The sequence below is a fragment of the Babylonia areolata genome, chromosome 6 (assembly GCF_041734735.1).
Source record: "Babylonia areolata isolate BAREFJ2019XMU chromosome 6, ASM4173473v1, whole genome shotgun sequence".
Taxonomy (NCBI): Eukaryota; Metazoa; Mollusca; class Gastropoda; order Neogastropoda; family Buccinidae; genus Babylonia; species Babylonia areolata.
The window spans coordinates 33,947,412-33,955,809 of record NC_134881.1 but is presented as its reverse complement, the minus strand read 5'-3'; positions in this window follow the sequence as shown (position 1 = coordinate 33,955,809).

The window sequence follows — 8,398 nt, the reverse complement described above, 5'->3', positions numbered from 1 at the left end:
ACACACATATATACAAAGATATATATATATAATATATACGTTCCAATATCCTGATGCTCCCACAGTGTAGGCATGCATACACTCACATACCTCATCCTCTATCTCACCTCCTCCCTGCACCCCCACCTCCCCCTCACACACACACACACACACACACACACACACACACACACACACACACACACACATGCACAGAACTCTCCTGACACTTGTGTACACTTACACTCTCACGCATGTACAAACGCACTCAAAAACATAGACCCACACATACACACAAACACACACATACACACACGCACAGAGGCTGCCACTGATGGCCGCAAGAGGGATGGGAAAAGATCTCTGATGCCAAGAATGTGGCGTCTAGTGTGTTGCTCAGTCTACTGTATTTGGAAAAGCCCACAGAGACTCTGTTCCGTTTTGAAGAAATTTGCGCAATGTTGCTTTGGAAATGATGCCGATATTTGTTTGATTTGCAAAGCATCGTGCTCTACCTTTCATGTTAGACTTACGGCCGCTCCCGCTCTCTGCTTTTATTTCTTTGAGGCGATCGATGGTGTGATGGCCTTGTACCTGTTCTTTTTGATATTCTTTGACTTTTCTGAGGATTTCCGATTTTCCTAGATGTAGGCCGCTCGTTGGTGTTGCGTTACCAGCAAGTCTGTCAGCTCGCTCATTTCCCTTAACTCCTGCATGTCCCGGGCAGTATGACCATGTGAGTTTTTTTATCTGAAAGTTGCGCATTGCCGTATGCCACTCTGGGCTTCCCATTCCGTTTTCAATTTTCTGTATGAGGTTCATTGAGTCTGTTAGAATCATGGCATGTTGGTTTCCGGGCGTATGGATGGACGATAGCCACTGGAGGGCATGTGTCACAGCTTCAACTTCCATCGTTAGGCTGGAGGTTGTGACTTTGTAGGCAGCATTCTCTTCCCTAACTGTTTTTCCATTTTGTTTCGCAGTGAATCCCCAACCGGATTGGTCTTTGGTGACTGAGCCATCTGTGTATATGATGATGTCCTCTTCTTTACTGTTTTCTTCTATGAGTAGCTTCACTTCCGCATCAGATTTGCCCTCTGGCCATTCCCGACAATGTCTTCCTAGAGTGGGTGAAATGGCTGTGTTGAATAGATGGTTGAGGTTTTCGGGGTTTTTCTCCCATTCTTTTGTTTCTTTCAGGTCTTGTAGTCGGCATACTAGCTGGATTGTGTCTTCTGCTTGCCCCATCCATGATCTTCCTCGCCCTAGACGGCTGCCTTTTGGTTCTTTGACTGCGTCATGCAGTGGGTTTTGAGGGTTTTCTAATGCTTTGAAGTAGGTCTTGACCTGTTCTAACTTGTTTCTGGCCTGCACTGAAGGAAGGTCAAGCAGGTATCGCATGGTTTCTGTGGGCGTGTCTTTTGTTGTTCCAAGGATCAGCCTCATAGCTTCATTTTGTACTCTTTCTAATTTTAGGAGGTTGCTTTGAGACGGTGTTGTTAGCCCAAGTCCGTAGTCGATCACACTGAGGACGAGTGATTGGTATAGCAGGAAGAGGTGGCGTTGTTCAATACCTTTGGTTGCCATTGCCTTTAAGACTGAAAGGCCTTTTTTGCATTTGAGGTAGCGTAGGCATTCAGTTTTCTCGATCTGAATCCCATCGAATGACACAGAAGGTGGTGCTTTGCTCGCGGTTCTGTTGTTCAGGGTGCACAGCAACGTTTGGGCTTTCGCTGGATTGATGGAAGATCCTGTGTCTTTGCACCATTGAGCAATATTGTTTAGTTGTTTCTGGACGGCTTTGGTTCTTTCCTGAGCATCTTTCGAAGTTTTGAAGACCAGGCCATCATCCGCAAGAGTAAGCACCCGAGCTATTCCATTGTTGTTTAAGTCTGCAAGGCCCTTCGTGTAGACATTGTAGAGGACAGGAGAGAGCGGAGACCCTTGTGGCAGTCCCATGGATAGTTTAGAAGGTGCAGACATCCAATCTCCGAGGCGTAGGACGACGGTTCTTTCCTGAAGCGCTGCTGCTATCCATCTTGTCAGTGTCAAACTTACTCCATACCTTAGTAGCAGCTCCATGAGGTGTGCAAACTGGACTTTATTGTAGGCATCTTCAAGGTCGATTGCTACTGCTAGTGTTTCTTCTTTCCTTTGAAATCCTTCATACACCTCATATGCAAAAGCAGCCGCATTTTCCCATGTGGACTTGCCTGTTCTGTAACCACCTTGATTTGAAGGGAGAATGTGCCTGTGTTCAAGATCCCTTGCAAGTTTCCTGGCTATCATGCGTTCCATGAGCTTTCCAGCGATGTTTTGCATGGTTAGGATCCGGTAGCCGCTTACCTGATGATGGTCCTTTCCTGGTTTTGGTATGGGTTTTAAGAAGCTGTGTGTCCAGTCCTCTGGCACATGTCCATTGTGGAAACTGTTTTGATATAGATTGAAAAGTTTGCTTCTGTCTTCTTCCGATAGTTCCTTGATGTCCGAGTAGCGAACTTTGTCTGGTCCAGGGGCAGATTCTTTCTTGCATTTAGCTATTGCTTCATTTAGATCATCTATTGTCAAGTCATCATCAGGTCCAGTCTGCATAAGGGTTTGGTTTAACTCCTCAACATATTTCTTTTTCTCATCTAAGTTTCTTTGATCGCTCTGTTGTATGAAACGTTTGAGCAGGGCGGATCCTTTTTCTTCGTTTGTCTTAAGCTTGGTTCCGTCAGTGTCTACCATGTCTGGGGTTGTTGTTGTGCACGTTTTCCCTTCCATGCGACGATAAAATTGCCAGAACTCTGTCAATGTTGAGTCATAACTGAGTGCCTCGCAAAACTGTTTCCACTTGTCATTTTTGGCCTCTTGAGCAATGGTTTCAAACTGTTTAGTTTTTTTCTTTCATTTTTGTTTCAATATCTTTGTCTGGAGATGGTTTTGTTCTTTCTTTTTGCCAAAGTTTGACAGCCGCATGTTTTTTCTATCCAGGCTCTCTCTGTGTCTGTATTTCACCATGGGGGCTGAATAGTTTGCATCCTGTTCAGTGCCGTTCTTTTGTTTCTTCTGCGTCTTAATTTTTCGATGACGGTTGTCTCTTTGGTTTCATACTGAAATGGATCACGCGGTTTCATGCAGCGTTTATCTGACAGTTTCTGTAGACTGAAAACTACCGGGAGGTGGTCACTGCCTTGGTGTGGAAGCGTCTCTGCATTCATTTCTGCTCTGAATTTTGGAGATGTTAGAGCAATGTCGATCACACTGTCACTGTCCCCTTGTCTTGTTCCAAGGCGAGTTGGGGATGTGGTTGCTAATGGGCTAAGAAGAATTTCCCCTATCATTCCTTCAAGTGCGAGTCCTTGTGGGTTGGTGTTCCGCTGGTCCCATAGCTTGGATCTTGCATTGAGGTCTCCACAGATAATGACTGAGTCTCCAAGTTCGTTCTCTATTTCCTCTAAAAAGGCCCAATCCTCTTTTGTTGTGCAGGTTCCTGGGTGAACATAGGCATTGATGAGCACGATGCTTTTGTGAATTCCGTCAGGTTTTTCGAGACGCACCCCCACTAGTTCACATGAGTTGCTACACCATTTCTCTAGATTTATGGTGGAAACTTTGTTTTTTAGGTTTTTGTTCAGTATGATTGCTACTCCTCTTCCTTCATTCCTTTGAAAGACTGTGAAATTCTCAAAATGTATTGGTCTGTCTGCACTTGTCGTGGTCTCTTGGAGACATAAAATGTCAAAATCATATGCCAATTTCTCAATTGTTGAGATTCTCATTCTCGCGCTGGAACAATTCCAACTGCCGATTCCAAAGAATTTCTTTGACAGCCGCTCTGCTTTTGTCATTCTGCTACCTAAGCACAATCTTTTCCCACCTCTTTTGCCACGCCTGTTTTGGGGTTTTGGGGATCTGAATTTATGTCTCGTGCTATGCAGCTGATCCCCGAGGTGCACGCAAGACAGGGTTTTGTAAGTATCCATAGAAGGGTGTTCTATGTGGTGAGGGAAAAGTTCGGTCGCCCTGACAGAGCCTCTTATCAGGGAAGGGCAATGGATGTCCATCTGTGTGGAGTCCGTCAGCCTGGTGTCGCCCTAAGGCCAGACTGCATACAGTTAGTGACTGTTTAACCCAACAGCCATTCATCCCATTGGTACTGTATGAAAGCCATGGGATTGGGGATTTTTGTCAGGTTGTCTCCTCTTAGCCAGTGGAAGGGTACATCTGGGTATCTCTCAACCGATGCAACCAAGACACTTGTATGCTCTCTGGTTCTCTCAAGATTGGATTACTGCAACTCTCTTTTTGCCGGCCTTCCCAAATACCTGTTAGACAGACTCCAACGAATTCAGAATAACGCTGCCAGACTCATTTGCAGAGCTTCTAAATTTGACCATGTTTCTCCTCTCCTTCAGTCTCTCCACTGGTTGCCTGTTTCTGATCGAATAGACTATAAGCTATCCACTCTGACCTTTTCTGCAGTCAACGGATCTGGCCCCAAGTATCTTTCTGAACTCATCCATATCTATACCCCGTCTCGCCAGCTCCGTTCTTCCTCTGATACTCGACTTCTCAGGATACCTCACGTCAGAAGTAAGACCTATGGACACAGATCGTTTTCTTTTCAATCGCCAAAGACGTGGAACAAGCTCCCTGATAACCTCCGTCATTCTGATTCCCTCGCATCTTTTAAATCTCGTCTCAAAACTCACCTTTTCCCTCAGCAATAAGTTCAATTGTGGCAGGTCCACAACTACATGCATGTATATGAATGTGTATTGTGTGCGCGTGTGTTTATGTAAGTTTGTGCCTGCCTATGTGTGCGTATTTGTTAGGGTAGCTGTTAGATACACATGTATGTTAAAATGTATGTATGCAGTGTGTGTGTGTGTGTGCGTGCGTGCGTGCGTGTGTGTGTGCGCGTGCGTGCGTGCGTGTGTGTGTGTGTGTGGTCTCATTTTGGTGTGCGTATGTAACATAGATATAATGTTTTATGTTATCAAAAGCGTTTTTGTAAAGCACCTAGAGCAGATTTCTGGATAGTGTGCTATATAAGTATCCATTATTATTATTATTATTATTATTGTTGCGTAGCAGATTTTATTTTGCAGAAAAATACAGGTCCTTCTGTAATAATTCAATAATTAAACAATAACACGATGATAAATTATCAGTCAGTCACACAGAAAAATCACTCTGTCCACAGAAAAGATAGGCGATTTTTCCGTGCATTCAACGGACAAATCATCTTTGAGCCCTCTCAATAATTTACTAATAATTCAAACATTAAACAATAACGCCATGACAAATTATTAATCAAATTCACAGAAAAACCACTTAGCTTTTGCTCTGAAGCTTGCAGGTTGCCTGTAAAAACTGACCAGGTGATCTTAACACCTGGCGGATTCATTCAGCCCCACTACACGATTTCAAATGCTGCCCAGCCAGCTCACAGTCATGAAGGGTCCGCTAAGTGTTGCATAACTTCAACGGTCGATTTGTGCACGGTTTCTGCCGGTTTCTAGGTGTTTCTCGGCCCTCTCTGTCGGCCCTCTCTGTCATTCACTAATAATTCAATAATTAAACAATAACACGATGATAAATTATCAGTCAGTCACACAGAAAAATCACTCTGTCCACAGAAAAGATAGGCGATTTTTCCGTGCATTCAACGGACAAATCATCTTTGAGCCCTCTCAATAATTTACTAATAATTCAAACATTAAACAATAACGCCATGACAAATTATTAATCAAATTCACAGAAAAACCACTTAGCTTTTGTTCTGAAGCTTGCAGGTTGCCTGTAAAAACTAACCAGGTGATCTAACACCTGGCGGATTCATTCAGCCCCACTACACGATTTCAAATGCTGCCCAGCCAGCTCACAGTCATGAAGGGTCCGCTAAGTGTTGCATAACTTCAACGGTCGATTTGTGCGCGGTTTCCGCCCGTTTCTAGGTGTTTCTCGGCCCTCTCTGTCGGCCATCTCTGTCATTCACTAATAATTCAATAATTAAACAATAACACGATGATAAATTATCAGTCAGTCACACAGAAAAATCACTCTGTCCACAGAAAAGATAGGCGATTTTTCCGTGCATTCAATGGACAAATCATCTTTGAGCCCTCTCAATAATTTACTAATAATTCAAACATTAAACAATAACGCTATGACAAATTATTAATCAAATTCACAGAAAAACCACTTACCTTTTGTTCTGAAGCTTGCAGGTTGCCTGTAAAAACTGACCAGGTGATCTTAACACCTGGCGGATTCATTCAGCCCCACTACACGATTTCAAATGCTGCCCAGCCAGCTCACAGTCATGAAGGGTCCGCTAAGTGTTGCATAACTTCAACGGTCGATTTGTGCGCGGTTTCTGCCGGTTTCTAGGTGTTTCTCGGCCCTCTCTGTCATTCACTAATAATTCAATAATTAAACAATAACACGATGATAAATTATCAGTCAGTCACACAGAAAAATCACTCTGTCCACAGAAAAGATAGGCGATTTTTCCGTGCATTCAACGGACAAATCATCTTTGAGCCCTCTCAATAATTTACTAATAATTCAAACATTAAACAATAACGCCATGACAAATTATTAATCAAATTCACAGAAAAACCACTTACCTTTTGTTCTGAAGCTTGCAGGTTGCCTGTAAAAACTGACCAGGTGATCTTAAAACCTGGCGGATTCATTCAGCCCCACTACACGATTTCAAATGCTGCCCAGCCAGCTCACAGTCATGAAGGGTCCGCCAAGTGTTGCATAACTTCAACGGTCGATTTGTGCGCGGTTTCTGCCGGTTTCTAGGCGTTTCTCGGCCCTCTCTGTCGGCCCTCTCTGTCATTCACTAATAATTCAATAATTAAACAATAACACGATGATAAATTATCAGTCAGTCACACAGAAAAATCACTCTGTCCACAGAATAGATAGGCGATTTTTCCGTGCATTCAACGGACAAATCATCTTTGAGCCCTCTCAATAATTTACTAATAATTCAAACATTAAACAATAACGCCATGACAAATTATTAATCAAATTCACAGAAAAACCACTTACCTTTTGTTCTGAAGCTTGCAGGTTGCCTGTAAAAACTGACCAGGTGATCTTAACACCTGGCGGATTCATTCAGCCCCACTACACGATTTCAAATGCTGCCCAGCCAGCTCACAGTCATAAAGGGTCCGCTAAGTGTTGCATAACTTCAACGGTCGATTTGTGCGCGGTTTCTGCCGGTTTCTAGGTGTTTCTCGGCCCTCTCTGTCGGCCCTCTCTGTCATTCACTAATAATTCAATAATTAAACAATAACACGATGATAAATTATCAGTCAGTCACACAGAAAAATCACTCTGTCCACAGAAAAGATAGGCGATTTTTCCGTGCATTCAACGGACAAATCATCTTTGAGCCCTCTCAATAATTTACTAATAATTCAAACATTAAACAATAACGCCATGACAAATTATTAATCAAATTCACAGAAAAACCACTTAGCTTTTGCTCTGAAGCTTGCAGGTTGCCTGTAAAAACTGACCAGGTGATCTTAACACCTGGCGGATTCATTCAGCCCCACTACACGATTTCAAATGCTGCCCAGCCAGCTCACAGTCATGAAGGGTCCGCTATGTGTTGCATAACTTCAACGGTCGATTTGTGCGCGGTTTCTGCCGGTTTCTAGGTGTTTCTCGGCCCTCTCTGTCGGCCCTCTCTGTCATTCACTAATAATTCAATAATTAAACAATAACACGATGATAAATTATCAGTCAGTCACACAGAAAAATCACTCTGTCCACAGAAAAGATAGGCGATTTTTCCGTGCATTCAACGGACAAATCATCTTTGAGCCCTCTCAATAATTTACTAATAATTCAAACATTAAACAATAACGCCATGACAAATTATTAATCAAATTCACAGAAAAACCACTTAGCTTTTGTTCTGAAGCTTGCAGGTTGCCTGTAAAAACTGACCAGGTGATCTTAAAACCTGGCGGATTCATTCAGCCCCACTACACGATTTCAAATGCTGCCCAGCCAGCTCACAGTCATGAAGGGTCCGCCAAGTGTTGCATAACTTCAACGGTCGATTTGTGCGCGGTTTCTGCCGGTTTCTAGGTGTTTCTCGGCCCTCTCTGTCGGCCCTCTCTGTCATTCACTAATAATTCAATAATTAAACAATAACACGATGATAAATTATCAGTCAGTCACACAGAAAAATCACTCTGTCCACAGAAAAGATAGGCGATTTTTCCGTGCATTCAACGGACAAATCATCTTTGAGCCCTCTCAATAATTTACTAATAATTCAAACATTAAACAATAACGCCATGACAAATTATTAATCAAATTCACAGAAAAACCACTTACCTTTTGTTCTGAAGCTTGCAGGTTGCCTGTAAAAACTGACCAGGTGATCTTAACA